Here is a 17,477-nt window from a genome sequence, read left to right on the forward strand (position 1 = left end):
GCAATGGTACGAATGAGGGTTTCAGCTGCAGATGAGCCAAGACAGGGGTGAAGTTGGGCAATGTTACAGAGGTGAAATTAGGTGGTCTTAGTGATGTGGCGAATGTGTAGTTGGAAGCTCATTTTTGGGGTCATAGGGAGGACTGGGCGTTAAATATCCCTGGGTGCAAGGTGTTTAGGAGAGACAGGAAAGGAAGAAAAGGACGAGAGGGTGGTAGCAATATTGATTAAAGATGGCATTACAGTACTGAAGAGAGTGGATGTTTCAGAGGGGTAAAGGACGGAATCTCTCTGGCTAGAGGTAAGGAATGAAAAAGGTGCAATAACATTGATTGGTGTAGTATATAGACCACCAACTAGTGCAAGGGATGTAGAGAAACAAACCTTCAAATAAATTACAGAGAGGTGCAAGAATTATAGAGCGGGACTTCAATCACCCAAATATAGACTGGGATAGGAATAGTGCAAAGGGACAAGAAGGGTGAGAGTTCCTGGAATGTGTTCAAGATAATTTTGTGCTGCGGCATGTTGCCAGTCCAATGAGAGGGCAGGCACTGTTGGATCTGGTTCAGGGGAATGAGTTGGCCCAAGTGGATCAAATATCAGTGGGAGAGCATTTAGGGGATAGAGACTATTGTGTCATAAGGTTTAGGTTGGCCATGGAGAAGGGCAAGGAACAACCCAGAGCAGGGGTAATTAACTGGGGGAAAGCCAACTACGTTGAGGTGAGAATGCATCTGAATTGAATGAGTTAGAATCAAATGTTGGTCAAAAACACGGTGGCTAAACAATGGGCCACCATCAAAGAAAAAGTATTGTAGGCAATGTCAAGGTATATTCCCTGGAAGGGGAAAGGTTGGACAAATAAATCCAGACTGCCCTGATGATGAGAGAGATAGAGTTGAAGATGAAAAGGAAGAAGTGCGTAACGACAGATGTCAGGTAGAAAATACAATGGAGAATCAGGCTAAATATAGAAGGACCAGAGTGGAAGCTAAAATTAATAAGAAATACAAACTAATAAGAAAAGCAAGGAGAGAGCATGAAGAAAGACCGGCAGCTAATATAAAAGGGAATCCCAAAGTCTTCTATAAGCATATAAATAATAAAAGGGTGGTAAAAGATGGAGTAGGGCTGCTTAGAGATAAAAAAGGAGACTTGTATGTGGAAGCAGTAGAAATAGCAAAGTACTTTGCATCTGTCTCTACAAAGGAAGAGATGCTGCCCGGACCGAGGTGAGAGAGGAGGTAACTGGTACATTAGAATAATTTACAATTGAGAAGGAAGAGGTGTTAGAAAGGCTATCTTTACTTAAAGTAAATAAGGTACCAGGACCAGATGCAATGCACCGGGTACTGAGGGAAGTGAGAGTGGAAATAGCTGAGGCACTAGTGATGATCTTCCAGTCTTCCTTAGTCATAGGGGTGGTGCCAGAGGACTGGATAATTGCAAATGTTACACCCTTGTCCAAAAAGGGGTGCAAGGATAAAGCTGGCAACAACAGACCAGTTTGACCTCAGTGGTAGGGAAACTTCTGGAAACTATAGTTCGGGATAAAATCAATAATCACTTAGACAAGTGCAGGGTAATTAAAGACAGCCAGCATAGATTCATTAAGGGAAAATCATGTTTAACTAACTTGCAGGAATTTTTTGAGGAGGTAACAGAGGAGGTTGATAAGGGCAACACTGTTGATGTGAATATGGATTTTCAAAAGGCATTTGATACAGTGCCACACAACAGACTTGTGAGCAAAAATCTATCTCATGGAATAAAAGGGAAAGTAGGCACTTGGATAAGAAATTGGCTGAGTGACAGGAAACAGAGAGTAGTGATTAATGGTTGTTTTTCAGATTGGAGGAAGATTTGAAGTGGAGTTCCTCAGGGGTCGGTGTTGGGACCCTTGCTCTTCATGATATATATTAATGATCTAGACTATAGTGTTCAGGGCATTATTTCAAAATTTGCAGATGATATGAAGATTGGAAATGTTGTCAATTGTGTTGAAGATAGACTTGAATTTCAAAAGGACATAGACATATTGGTGGATTGGGCAGATAAGTGGCAGATGAAGTTCAGTGCAGAGAAGTGTGAAATTATTCATTTTGGCAGGAAGAATATGGAGAGACAGCAGAGAATAAAGGGAGAATTCTAAAGGAAGTGCAGGAACAGAGGGACCTTGGTGTATATGTACATAAGTCATTGAAGATGTCAGGCCATGTTGAGAGAGCAGTTCATAAAGCATATAGTATCTTAGACTTTACATTGAATAGAAGAGTAAGGAGGTCATGCTGAACTTGTATAAGACACTAGTTAAGCCTCATCTGGAGTACTGCGTCCAGTTCTGGGTGCCATACTTGAGGAAGGATGTGACAGCATTGCAGAGAGTGCTAGAGGAGATTCACAAGAATGATTCCCGTGATGAAGAACTGTAGTTATGATGACAGGTTAGAGAGGATGGGACTGTTTTCCTTGGGGAAAATAAGGCTGAGAGGAGACTTGATAGAGCGATGCAAGATCCTGAGGGGTATGGACAGGGGAAATAGTGCAAAACTGTTCCCACTCAAGAGGGCATCAAGAACTAGAGGGCACAGATTCAAAGTAATTGGCATAAGGAGTAAAAGTGATGGGAGGACATTTTTTTTCACCAAGAGGGTGGCTGGAGTCTGGAATGAACTTCCTGAAAGGGTGGTGGAAGCAGATTTGATCGAGGTATTCAAAAGGGAATTGGATTGCTACCTGTAAAGAAAGAATGTGCAAGGTTATGGCGATAAGGCAGGGGAGTGGGGCTAGGTAGAATGCTCTTTCAGAGGGCCAGTACTGACTTGATGGACCAAATGGCCACCTTCTGCACTGTAAATATTCTGTGATTCTATGATATGACACCAAGGATGTGAACAAACTGATTTTGTCTCTGTCTGTTGCCAGGGAGAGAGATAAAGTTGGTAGCTAGGGAACAGTGTTTGGAGTGGGACTGAAAACAATGGTTTCAGTCTTCCCAATATTTAATTTCAAAGGTTTCAAGGTGCGATGACTGTAAGCATGGTTAAGAAGGAAAAGAACAAAGCTGAGAGCTTTAGGGAGGGAATTCCAGGGAGTGTGCTCAAATTGATTGAAGTTATTGTTATCAATCATGGAGGTAGGAACATAAGATACTGGAAATCAAAGCTAGAGGACTAATGCATCTGGCTGGGCTATAGGACTGAAGGAAACTGCAGAGGTGGGTGAGGCAATGAAAAGATTTGTAAATGAAGATGTAGATTTTGAATCAAATTCCTTAAAGGATGGAAGTATCTGATAGATGCCAGGTTACTGACTGAGCACTGCACTGTCGCCCTGGCAACCCGCTGAAGCACAACCCTCCACCTGTTCAATCCCAAGAGGTTGGTGTTCACCTATTTTTGCTTTCTCGCTCCTTCTTGCAGATCCACCCACATCAATGGTGGCACAGGAGGAAGGAGATGACGGTGAAGATGATGCTGAAGATTTTGTTCACTACTTCTTCAGCTACATTCTCTTTGACAGAATACTTGTCTTGTGATTTGGTGAATGAGGGAATTCAGCACTGTGAGGGAAAAGGTGCTGTTCACAAGACAGGAAGTGGTCTGAGAGAGGGAGCGAGAAGCTGCAGGACTTGAGAGCTGAAGTCTTGGGCATTAGTTAGGTGAGCGGGTAGGTGATTCGTTGGTGGGTATTACATTTTTTTCTCTAAACTGGGCAGTAGTTTAACCTAGGGCCAAGGAATTACAAGTACTGTATTTAATTTCTAGCTTAACTAGTAAAACTGTTTAATTTAACTATAAATAATTGTTGAGAAATATTTCAAAACTTGAAACAAATACAATAGAAATGGTAGGACAACTGTAGCATGTGGGAGCAGATGGACACCTGCACCACATTTGCAGTGCCTGCAGCTCAATGAACTTTGGCTCAGAGTTAGACACTGCGATGCATCAGGGAGGGAGAAAGTAACCCACACACTTTGTTCTAAGTGAGGCAGGTATAGGGATTCAGAAGATTGTGTTTGAGGAGCCTAAGCCCTTGCACTTCTTCAAGAGGTACAAAGTTCCTACAGCCTGTGTGGACGAGAGTAGGGACTTCAGGCAGAATGAGCAAACTGACCACAGCATTGTGGTACAGAGGCCATTCAAGTAGGGGGGGAGTAAAAAGGAATGTAGTAGGAGTATGGGACAGTATAGTTAGGTGAATCGACACTGTTCTCTGCAGCCGAGAGGGTGAGTACTGAAGGCTGGGTTAAGAATATCTCCCTGGGGCTGGAGACGAACTTGGAGTGGGAGGAGAAGGATCCAGTTGTTGTAATCCATGTGGGTATATACAACATAGGTAGGACTAAGAAAGAGGTTTTGCTGAGGCAGTATGAGCAGCTAGGGGCTAAATTCAAAAGCAGAACCACAAAGGTAATAATCTCTGAACTACTACCTGAGCGACGAGCAACTTGGCATATGGTACATAAGATCAGAAGGTTGAAAACATGGCTCAAAGATTGGTGTGAGAGAAATGGGTTTCAATTCATGGAGAACTGGCACCTGTGCTGGAGAAAAAGGGAACTGTTCCATAGGGACTGGCTTCACTTGAACCACACTAGGACCAGTGTCCTGGCGAATCGAATAACAAAGGCTATAGAGAGGGCTTTAAACTAAAGAGTAGAGGTGAGGGGAAATTTAGAAAGTTTAAAAGAAAGGAAGAGACAATAGTGCAGGGTAGCGATGTGGGCAATGATAACCAGAGTGTGACAGGAAAGGACAGAGCATACAAACAGAAGAGTGCACCAGCAAATAAGGTCAGAGTAGGAAAAAAAGACAGAATTAAAGGGACCCCCCCTCCAATCTGCCACCAACTGCGCAAGAAATTCTGCCAGGCTGGACGCTTGGCATGGGCCTCTCCCACCGCTGTTTAAATCCAGCAGTGGCGAGATGAAGCCCTACAGTCAGTTAAAATCATTTAGTACCAGAAGAAACTACCCAAGAGTTTCCTTGCTGAGAAAATGGTAAACATTGTTCCAGTGCCACTGAAATGCTGGAGACATTGAAGAAGTTTGCTCCCATGATCCAGGTTGACTTTATCAAAGCAGATCTAGCAACATATAATAATGTGAGCCAAAAGCAAGGAATCAGTTATTGGACTGGTTTAGGAGATGAAGTCATTTGGTGATAATGAAGGCATCAAAGGTAGAATCTGTTGAGAAAGTCAACAGAGCTACTCAAGTTTATGTGCCATTGTGGAAGAGTATTCCTGATTATCTGGCTCGGATCATGGATAGCTTACCTGTCCATAGTTAATTTATCAGTCACTGGGGAGAAATCAAATAAGAATATTTCCTATTGGTTAATTTATACAGTTTGATAAATTGCATCTTGGAGGCATCCGTAACCAAGCTATCTCACAGTCCTAAGTGAATATGGCTGCACAAAGGCAAACAGTTTGTACAAGAACATAAAAATAGGACAATAGGGACTACAAATAAAGTAGATTCCAAAAACAAAAAGAAATTAAACCATAAATCAAACAGGCAATAATATGTTGAAAGGAGCTTTTGCAAAATTGCTGTCATTTTGATATGAGTGAATTGACTAGTGAAGCAGTAAATATTTTTCTAACAACCAATTTTGAAATAGTCTTATCTCATTGCCAATCTTAGAACTGGCAGCTCAACCTCAACCTATAACTGTGTCAGCCCTAATCAATTATACACTTCAGCCATTCTAGTGATTACATTTCAGTGCCCTAGAATTTATTGAGCTCTAAATCTTTCATTGGTAATGTTCTCCTGATCAAATGCTGAAAACCCTGTTGTGCTAATGTCTTCAAGAATTTTAATTTTACATTAAAATTCTATAATTTATGACTGCCCCTGATGATTTAATCTTCATATAGGTATTAAAAAGCATGCATTGTATTTTATCATCAAATTTAGAAAAAACACATATTTTTACATTATTTATAAAACACTCATTAAAACCCTGGTGTTGTGTCCAATTCTGGGCACCCCACTTTAGGAAGAATGTGAATGCTTCAAAGAGGATGCAGAAAAGTTTTACGAGAATGCTGCCATGGTGAGAGACTTCAGTTACATGGAAGATTAGAGAAGATGGGGTTGTTCTCCTTAGAGAAGAGAAGGTTGAGAGGAGATTTATAGAAGTGTTCAAAATCATGATGGGGTTTAGAGGAAATAGAGAGAAACTGGCCTGTTTTTTTCACCAAGTCGGGATGACACGGGAGCCCTTTATAAATGGCAGGCGGGTCCCGATTCCAGGATTCTCAACCTCATTCCCGGGTTGTCTGATTTTCGGGAGTGCCTCTAAAGGGTGGGGCTGATTCCTGTCAAAAGCCCGTATCCAGCACTCCCAACTGGCTGGCTTCATTGCAGAGATAGGCATGTCCAACTCCTCTGCAATTTTCATGGAGTTGGGTCAGGTTCACTGCCTCTGAGAGGAGTCATGAACCCTAGACTGCATGAGGGGTTCTTTAAAGAAGGTAAGTTCAAAAGGTCCTCCTCATGCCCCCTATGCCAAGCTCTGCCCTTCCACCCACGCCATATGGTGCCCATGTCCTCATGGCACCTCATGCCCTCTATACTAAGCCCTGCCCTTCCACCCACCCCCTATGCCTCCTCATGCCTCCAGTGCCAAGCTATGGAACTTCTATGCCCATTGACATACTATGCACTGTATAGAACTAATAAACCCTACAGTGACAGCAGCATGTGTAATAAAAAAGCTTTTAAAAAAAGTAAATAATTCATAACCTTCTCCAATGTTGAGAAAAAAAGTCATTTCACTACAAGCCAATAAAAGTATCAATAACAAAAACCACAAACTCTTGAAACCGCTTAGCTTCTGTAAACAAACAATGTGAAATTGACAGCAGAGATCAAAGAGCCTGAGCTGTCAATCAAACAATATTTTCCTGTGGTGTAGGTGTTTCAACAGGTGCATTGGTTGTCTGGCCCAGGTCAATGGTCATGACGTGCCATAGCTTGGCATGGAGGGCATAGGGGGCCATAGGGGCTGGGTGGAAGGTTAGAGATTGGCATGGGGGCATGAGGGGCCATAAGGGGTGGATGGGGCATGGGGAGTGTTTGGAGGGTGAGGGGATGTGAGGGGTGAGTGCTAGAGGGCCATCCTGTAATGTGGTGACCAGAATTGTACACAAAATTCCAGCTGTGGCCTAACGAGCATTTTATACAGCTTCATCATTACATCCCTACTTCTGTATTCAATACCTCACCCAATAAAGGAAAGCATTCCATATGCTTTCTTGACCACCTTGTCCACCTTTCCTGCCACCTTCAAGGACCTGTGGACATGCACCCCAAGGTCTCTCACTTCCTCAATCCCTCTCAATAACTTCCCGTTTATTGAGTATTCCCTTGTTTTGGTTGCCCTCCCCATACGCATTACCTCACACTTTTCTGGATTGAATTCCATTTACCACTTCTCCACCTACTCAAACAAACCATTGATATCATTCTGGAGTCGACAGCTATCCTCTTCATGATCAACTACATGGCCAATTTTTGTGTCATCTGCAAATTTCTCAATCATGCCTCCCACATTTAAGTCTAAATCATTAATATATACAATGCACAAATAGGCCCCAACACTGAGCCCTGTGGAACACTATTGGAAACTGTTTTCTATTTGCAAAACATCCATTGACCATTACCTTTTGTTTCCTGTAACTGAGCCAATTTTGGATCTAAGCTTCCACCTTCCCCTGTATCCCATGAGATCTCACTTTCCTGACCAGTCTGCCATGTGGAACCTTGTCAATTCAAATGCCTTACTGAAATCCCTGTGGACAACATCCACTACTCTACCCTCATCAATCTGCCTTGTTACTTCCTCAAAAAATTCTATTAAGTTAGTAAGACACAATTTTCCCCTAACAAAACCATTCTGGCTATCCCTGATCAACCATGCCTTTCTAAGTGACAATTTATCCTGTTTTTCAGAATTACAAAAAAGATATAGAAGCACTGAAGAGGATGCAGATAAGCTATATGATGTTGATAGAAGAAAGTGGTAATTATAGTTTTAATAAATGTAGGACTGTAGCTTTAAGAATAATCCTGTGTTAGTAAGATCACATGATCTGTGTTAACCAATCAGTTAGCAGCACAGAAAACCTCTAGGAGAGAGTTCTTCTTTAGTTATAGAGTTAGATGCACACATGTAGTTGTCGCTGCTATCTTGTAGATGAAATTCAATGTTTCTACCAAGAAAGGTTGCCCGGAAAATCAACTCTATAACAAACTGGTGACAATGATAAACTAGATCTGGTGCTGTCCCTTGCCCAGCAATTATGAGTACCTAAGATAATTAAAAAGAAAGGAAGATGTACTCATCCAAGATGTCACAAATTGGCAGAATCAATCCCTTTGAGCAGGCCACAGATGACTGATCTCAAAATATAGAACATCTTGAGTTCTACTTTCAAGCCAACAAAATCACAGGGGAGGAAAAGAGGAGAGCGATTCTCCTGAGCATTTGTGGGAGCAAGACCTACAGTTTAATTCAAAGCTTGGTGGCCCCCAGTGCCCCTGATTCGAAGACCTTCAGTGAATTAGTAGACCTCATTAAGAGATATTTCTAACCCAAGCCCTCAATCACAAAGCAGAGGTTCAGGTTCAATTCATGGAATATTGTGATTTCAGTGAAACCCTGAATGATATGCTCAGGGATCGTTTGGTTTGAGACATGCAAGAAGATTCTATTCAATGAAGATTGCTGGCTGAAGTGGATCTTGATTTTAAGAAAGTGTTAGAAATAGCACTTGTGATGGAAAGTGCTGTAAGGGATTCACAAGCGATTTAAGGGGTGCAAAGTGGCACAGTTTTCCTAGTTGGGTGGGAACAGTCAACCGACAATGGCGCAAAAAGTCAGTACTCCGCCACAAAGTGGGAAGCAGCCCCTGCTAACTGAAAATTTAGAGGAAACAGCTTAACAGTAAATTCAAAAATTAATTTTTATCAACGTGGAAACAATCAAACTCCTAACGATTGGCGATTTAAAGAAAAGGAGTGTTATTTTTGTCACAAAATTGTCACATATTTGAAACATTGTAAAGCAAGATTTAACCGGGCTTCCAGGTAACAAAGTCTAATGAAGTACATAGTGTGGAAGAGCCAGAAACAACCAATTCTGGCATTTATTCTTTATTCAACATGAAAGTTGGGAAGACAGCACCAATTACTGTCACATTGCAAGTGAATGGTAAACCCTTAAAAATGTAACTAGACACTGGTGCTTCTACTACTGTAGTAGGGGCGCACAGTTTCAGATATTTACATAAAGGGTGCTCAACAATTAAATTTGGGACAAACCTCTGCCAAGTTGAAAACTTACACAGGCAAAGAAATCCAGGTAAAAGGTATCATCAGAATAACTGTTCATTATAGACACCAAACAGCACAACTACCAATGATAATGATAGAAGGTGAACGACCAAGCCTTCTAGGTTGTGACTGGTTGAAGGAGATTAAATTAAACTGGTCCAAAAGCTTCCAGTTGGGAACAGGAGGACTGCCAGAGCTGCTAAAGAAAATGACACCATCTTCAAGGATGAGCTGGGAAAAATCAAAGGCCTTTAGGCCAAGATTTAAGTGGCCCAGAAGCAACTCCTCGCTTCTTGAAAGTAAGACCAGTGTCATTCGCCTGAGAGAGAAGTTTGGCGCTGAGTTGAACCGGCTAGAGAGGCTGGGTGTTATAAAAGTAGTTCAGTTCTCAGAGTGGGCAGCACCCATAGACCCTGTCCTAAAACCAGACCAGACCATCCGGATCTGTGGGGGCTATAAGCTAACGGTCAACAAAGCAACCAAACTGGACAGGTACCCTAGTCCCAAGATTGCCAAACTAGCAGGAGGGACAACGCATACAAAGCTTGACTTGAGTCACGCATATCAGCAACTGGAACTGGATGATGCCTCCTGAGAATTTGTGACCATAAACACACACAAAGAGTTATATCAATGCACATGCCTGCCCTTCGGGGCTTTCTCAGCCTGTGCCATTTTTCAGAGGACGATGGAGAGCTTGCTGCAAGGACTAACTCAAGTTGTGGTCTCCCTGGACGATGTACTAACAACTGGATTCACGGAAAAGGAACACTTGGGTATTCTAGAGGAAGTCCTGAAACGATTTTTAGAAGCAGGAGTGCGCCTAAAGAAGGCACATTGCATATTTGAGGCAAAAGAAGTCATTTATTTAGGCCACTGGGTAGATGCTACACCCTGTTGAAGAGAAGGTTAAAGCAATTAGAGAGGCACCTACACCAAAGAACGTCTCTGAACTTAAATAGTTTTTAGGGATGGTAAATTATTATGGCCGATTTTTACCAAATTTATCAATGGTTCTAGCCCCTCTACATTCACTGCTAAAGAAAAACCAGCGTTGGGGTGGAAGTCACCCCAAGAAGAAGCCCTCATGAAAGTAAAACAGCTCTTGCACTCTTCAAGTTTGTTAGTGCACTATGACCTGACAAAGGAATTGGTGCTAACCTGCAATGTGTCCCCAAGTGTTACATGGATGGTCCCAGGAACCAGTCTCTGATGAATTGAAGCCATTTTTCAACTGAAGACATGAAATGAGCAGTATAGATGGTATTCTATTGTGGTATGTACGAATAATAGTTCATCACAAGGAAGGAAACCACTCTTGGTAGAGTTAGACAGTGCCCATCCGGGAATCTCAAGAATGAAGACAATAGTGTGAAGTTATCTTTGGTGGCTGGGGATGGACGGTGATATGAGAAGGTGGTTAAACACTGTGTGCAATGCCAACAGCCACAAGTGTTGCCGGTGGCAGCCCCATTACACCCATGGGAGTGGCCTGGTAGACCCTGGGTGAGATTGCACGTGGATTACATCATTCCTTTTCTTGGAACCATGTTTCTACTGACTAAAGATGCTCATTCCAAGCGGTTAGTTGTTTATGAGGTTAAGTCACCAATGTCAGGTGCTACAAGAGAAAAACTACACCAAAGCTTTTCTATCCATGGATTGCCAGAAGTAATCATCTCAGATAATGGTAATGCATTTACAAGTGCTGAATTTCAAAGATTTGTCAGCCTCAATCGTAGCAACCAAGTGAAGACTGCGCCATACCATCCATCATCTAACTGACTGGTGGAAAGAACAGTACAAACTTTTAAGGTGGGAATGAAAAAATGAACAGGTGAATCATTGGAAACTAAATTTGCTCATTTCCTATTTCAATAAAAAACCCCCCCCAACATTACGACAGGTGCAACACCTGCAGAATCACTGATGAGGTGCCGTCTTTGAACAAGACTAAGTCTGATACTTCCCAATTTGGAGGGTAAGGTGGAGAAAAGTCAAGGGAACCAAAAAGTGACTCATGATTTGTATAGTTGTGAGCGACAATTTACTATTGGAGAAGCAGTATATATAAGGAATTTCAGTGGAGGACCAAAGTGGTTACCTGGTAAAGTAAGCTCTGTGACCAGACCATTGTCATGTTATGTGGAAGTGGAGGGCCGGATCACCCATAAGCATGTAGATCATTTAAGAAGAAGGAAGCTATCCCAACAAAATCATGTTCCATCTGTAACCATTGCTGAACCTGCGGTTCCTGTTGAAGTCGCTCAACCAAGGATAGACATGTCCGATGTCTTTGTCGGAGTGGACGACACTGAACTGCCTGTGCCTAATGAGGTACCTGATGTTAATGTGGTTCCAAAGAATTTGGTTCCTGTCAATGAACCGAAAGTTGTGCAGCTACGACGTTCCACACGGATAAGTAACCCACCTGAAAGACTGAACTTGTAATTTCATGGCCTGTGTAAATATTATAATGTCATGAGATAAATATCCTTGTAAATAAAAAATGTACAAAAAGTTAAAGGGGGAGGAATGTAGTAATTATGGTTTTGATAAACCTAGGACTGTAACTTTAAGAATAATCTTGTGTTGTAAGATCACATGATCTTTGTTAACCAATCAGTTAGCAGCGCAGGGAACCTCTAGGGGAGAGTTCTTCTTTAGTTATAGAGTTTGATGCACACATTTAGCTGCTGCTGTCTTGTAAATAAAGTTCAATGTTTCCAGCAAGAGAAGTTGCCTGGAAAATCTATAACAGATATACATATCAGGATAGGATTGACAGGCTGGATCTCATTTCTCTTAAATAAAGAAGGCTGAGGGTGACCTAATAGCAGTCTTTAAAATCATGAAAAGTTTTGACAGAGTGGACACAGAGAGAATGTTTCTCCTTATGGAGAAGAGCATCACTGGACATCACCAACAAACGATAATTACCAAGAGATTCAATAGGGAATTCAGAAGAAACTTCCTTACCGAAAGAGTGGTGGGAATGTGGAACTTGTTAACACAGGGAGTGGTTGAAGCGAATAGTACAGATGCAATTACAGGGAAAGCTAGAGAAGCACATGGTTATGATGGCAGATTTAGATGAGAAAAAGTGAGAGGAAAAAGTGAGTAGAGCATAAACACTGACATGGGCTGTTTGGGCTGAATGGCTTATTTCTATACTGTATGTCCTATGTAATCCTATGCAAGGACATGATTTTTTTTTTAACCTGGCTATTAATTTTACTTTTTAAAATTAAAACCTATAACAAGTAGGAAGGAACACTCATCCTGCTATCAAATCTAAGCTTTAGTTTGTGTTGTTTAGAAATTACATTTGTGATAACGTACTATTGAAATGTGAACCAATTTGCATAGTTTTGATGACCAATCCTTGGCCAAACATAATTTCATTGCCCCGTTACCTGATTAAAATTTTGAAATATCTGGATTATTTTACTACTTTTTTTCAAAAAGTATTTGCATTATAATTAACACAACCACAAAAAATCTGGAAAATCAGCTGGAAGTTATTTTACATTAAGCATTGACTTAGACAGTCTCTAGAATAGGGATTTTGGTTTAAATGTGTTTTTTCAGGAGACGTATATTGAAGATGAATAAATTAATGCAAAACTTACAGTGGATTTAATCTATTTGCTTTCACATTTGATATAGGTACTGCAGTTCCCAGATGTGTGACAATGATAGAATGTAATGAGTTTTTTTTTTGAAAAGGACAGCTATGCTGGAGGTCATACATTGTCTGAGAGTACATATCTTATAATGCAAGATGGAATGACTACTTTTCAGTTTCTTGAGTTGTCCAAATGGTTTTATTACAGCAATTCTACTTTACTCAGCACTTTTAATTTTATGAGGTTTCTTGATATGCTGCTGCACATTGTCAGTAAAATGTGGTCCTAAATTTTACAATCTGCACAAGCTAAAAATTGTATACGGTGAACATCTAAGTATAGGGTGTAGGTCATTGAAATGTTCAGTGAAATACAGTACATCCTTTGTGGTAACTCTGGACTGCAGCCTTCTGCTGTCATCATTACTTTTCTGTAGGAAAACTGGTGCTTTTCTTTATTTGGGTTTGAGTAATGAATGTTTGGTTACTGGCTTTACCCAGGATTAGAATCAAAGAGTTAGTGAACAGAAGTAGAGCTCCCCATCATCCCAGATGGTGGTATAGTGGTAATGTCACTGGACTAGTAATCCCAAGGCCCATCGGGATTCAAATTCAAATCAAATTGTTCAAATCTCACCTCAGCAGTTGGTGGAATTTAAATTCAATTCATAAATCAGGAAATATAAAACTGGTGATGGTGATAATGAACCTATCTGGTTCACCTGAGAATCAAAAACCCATCTGGTTTACTAATGCCCTTTAGGGAAGGACTCCAGTCCCACAGCTTGACTCTTAACTACCCTCTGCAATGTTCTAGCTAACCATTCAGTTCAATGGGCAACCAATGCTGGCCTTGCTAGTAATGCCCATAATCCCATGAAAGAATAAAGAGGAAAAATCATGGTGACTTCCTATGGTGTAATTTTAAATTGTACAGATTTTCAGATTGACAAGAAATGTTTTGTTTTCCATATTCTTTTGAGCCATTTGCTGGAAGTGTTGATTTATATTGAATCAGAACTGACATTCCTGCTGCTGCCGTTTATACCAACACTGAATTTAGCTTGGATTCTGTTCTACTCTTTCTGGTACATATTGGTTAATCTACACACAATGTGAGCACTAAAACTGTTCATTTATTTATTTATTATGACACTTTATGAATGCAACTTTTTGAAATAGAAACTCACCTTAATTTTGTTGCCCGTAATCAGTATGTTTGGTATGAAAAGAGGTGTGCCTTTTCTTACCCTTGGAGTGTGTATTCCAATTAAATAATTCAGCACCAATCTTTCATGAGTTTAAAATAAAGAAGGTTATTTACTCTCATCTACTTCCCCTAACTTAACACAAAGTCACACTTGGTCTCACACATGCACACCCACACACACACACAAAGAAAGAATGGATACAGATAAAGATCGTGCACTTATACAGATTACAGTTACTTCAGTCTCTAATTTATGATTTCCGGTCTCCCACATGGCAGGCCTGTGGTTTCTTGAATGGATTTGATGATTTAAAGTTGAAGTGAGGGTCTTCTAAAGCGAAGGCTTCGGAGCAGGTTGTGAGGTTTCTTATAGTCGAATAACTAGGAGTTTGGTTCTCAGGTGAGCTTTGAAACTCGAACAGATTAAATATTTTGGCTGCTTAATGACTTGCAGCTAGTTTCAGGGTCTGGCTCTTAGACAGGCTGATGATTGATGGTTCTGGTGAGCTGCTGGGTCCTGGGGTAATAAAGATGCAGTCTCTGAAACCAGTTTCAATCACATAACAGCTTGGTTAACGCTTCTGAAGCCCACCCAACGTAGTTTAGAAAGGGGAGGCCATCCTGATGGGAAGTTGATAGTGACCATTGAGTTTCGATTTCCCCTTTGGTCCGGTATGAAATATGGAGACAAGCAGTCTGGAAACTACATCGTCTTTAGGTGTTGGCCATTCTTAAACAATAAGATGCGTGGCTTCCATAGATGGCTGTGAGGTACCTTTACCTATGTCCATATTTAATTAGGTGTTCTCTGGAGTTTTGATACTGTCTGTAGTCCAAATGCCAAAAGCCATACGATTTGCAGCAGCCATCTTAACATCTTGTTTAAAAGTATTAACTGAAAGTTCATAATGTGACATGCCCGTACTGGGCATGACATAAACTAAATAATCTAACTCTAAATAAAGAGTCAAGAGGAATTGATGAAGAAAAGCTGCAGACTACACTCAGCTTCAAAATAATTTGAAGTTTTACATACAAACATTTGTTTTATCTGTATATTCCCCTCTTTTCTCCTGGGTTCAACATAGATAACTAAGTGATGAGAGGGAAGACAGTGTCTGCATTCAGGTTTTTGCCAGTGAATCAAAGGATTAACATTTTAATCAATTTAAATCATTTTGTCTGGTAAATTGTGATTTTTTTTTTTAAAACACCTTCAGTTGTAGTTTGTTCACAGATTAATTTCGGTATTCTCATTTTGTAACAAAACTGCAATACTATTATTTCCATCTCCTGCTTGGCCAAATCATTGTGGTGGTGGTGCGGCCTTATGGCCAAATCACCAAATCTTGGTTTCTGCTCCTGTTCCATTTGTCCCTTTTTCTCCTTAGAATGCCTCGCCTCATACCACCCCTCCGCCTCATCTTTAAAATCCTCCTTCTATAGCTTTTCATCTCACCCTCGAGCCGCTCCCAAATTTTTCACCAAGATATCCTTCCTCCTTTCCTCCCGCAGCCCCCGCATTGGTGATCCATGGGGATTTCAGTCTTCATTTCAATTCACCTTACACTCTCTCTGCTGAATTCACTATCCTCCTGTACTGCCTAAACATCTAAGGAAGAAAGTGCTTGCATTCATAAAGGATCTCTCATGCCTTTAGGACATTCCAAAGCACTTCACAGCCAATTAATTAACTACAAAAATGTAGTCACTGTTGTAATGTAATGAAATGCAGCAGTCAGTATACATACAAGATGTTCTCACAAACAGTAATGAGGAAAATTACTAGATTCTGTTCTGGCTGTTGCCTGAGGAAAGAATATTGCCCAGCTCACTGGGAAAATACACCTGCCCTCCTTCAAACACCACTATAGATCTTTACTATCTACCTGAGAGAACAGACAGGAACTTGATATAATCCAAAATATGACACTTCAATCTAAGCTTAAATTACATGCTCGGGGGGGGTTTTTAAAAAGTAGGAATGGTTAATAAAAATGCTGGCCTTGTCAGCGATGCCCACACCCCAGAATTAATTTTAACAATTTAAAAATTGCTTAGGGCAACCCTGGCAGCCATTTATGCACCTGCTGCTATTTCGGGACCACTGTCATCCCCACAACCTTTTAACCTCATGTGGCCTCTCTGCTCCAATTGTCTCAATTTCAGACAATGCCATCTCTGATCACTTTCTATGCTCCATCATCGCCTACATTCCCCATTCCCCCCCCCTACATTCCCCCTTTCCCCACCAGATTCCCCATTCCCCCTCCCCCCGCATTGTTTGACCCTGGAAAAACTCACCCCAAGTCACTTACATTTGCACTTTCAAGCTGCCCAAACTAAATTTAAGACTTGTAAAATAAATGTGACTCTGACTTTTTGTCTGGCCATTAGAAAATGTATGAGTGATTGAAATGTCTTTAATACCGCAGTACACTCCCTGTGGGCAGGCACCAGATCTTCACTTCCTGGCATCGGCTGTCAACCCAAGTGAGATGAAGATTGGGTACAGAATTTTCGTAACTTATTTTCAAATCTTTGCACTGCAAAAATTATACAATCGCAGCTTTTGTATGCCCAATAGAGCTGATTCCTTAATTGAATGCTGCTGGTGAGAAATGGTCAGGAATTCACAGGGGTACAGACCCATGGTATTCCTCCCATTTCAAGTTAAAACATAAATTAGGCCCTGCAAGCCGCTCCAACCCAATGAAGGGTAACAGAGGGATTCTGAAGGATGAGTGAAGTTGGCTGCTAGATGAGGCAATGAAATCAGCAAAGGGGGACATGGCTGATCAGGAAGGGAGCAGATTCCAGATCAAGATGGGAAACAGGAAAGACAGATCAGAACGAACTCAGTGTTGAGCAAGAAATTCCCACAGAAGCAAACCAGATACTGAAACAAAGGAAGCACAGCAACAAATACAGGGGAAGCAGATGCCTGGGAACACCAACACTTCCAAGCTTCCAAGTCACATACCATCCTGACTTGGACATATATCAGCATTCCTTCCTTGCTGCTGGGTCAAAATTATGGAACTCCCTACCTGACAGCACTGTGGGACTACCTTCACTACTGCAGGAGTTCAAGAAGAAGGTGCACCATAACCCTCAAGGGCAACTAGGCCTTGTTGCCACACGTGTATCCGCAAAGCGAATACTAAAAAAAAGTAGGAATTGGTGGTGAAGGTCACAATAAAGCCCAGAGGTGAGTGGAGAAATGGACTTTGGACCAGGAGCAAGTATATTTCTGCTCAACACAACAGCAGAGAAAAGCTG

The 17,477-nt window shown here is 41.2% G+C and overlaps 1 protein-coding gene across 3 annotated transcripts in view; it reads right to left on the reverse strand.

Moving 5' to 3' along the window:
• c20h10orf90 (chromosome 20 C10orf90 homolog) overlaps positions 1 to 17,477 on the reverse strand; it is a 205,660-nt gene that overhangs the window by 14,952 nt on the left and 173,231 nt on the right. The gene's annotated exons all lie outside the window — the stretch shown is intronic.

The sequence above is a fragment of the Cetorhinus maximus genome, chromosome 20 (assembly GCF_964194155.1).
Source record: "Cetorhinus maximus chromosome 20, sCetMax3.hap1.1, whole genome shotgun sequence".
NCBI classification, from domain to species: Eukaryota; Metazoa; Chordata; class Chondrichthyes; order Lamniformes; family Cetorhinidae; genus Cetorhinus; species Cetorhinus maximus.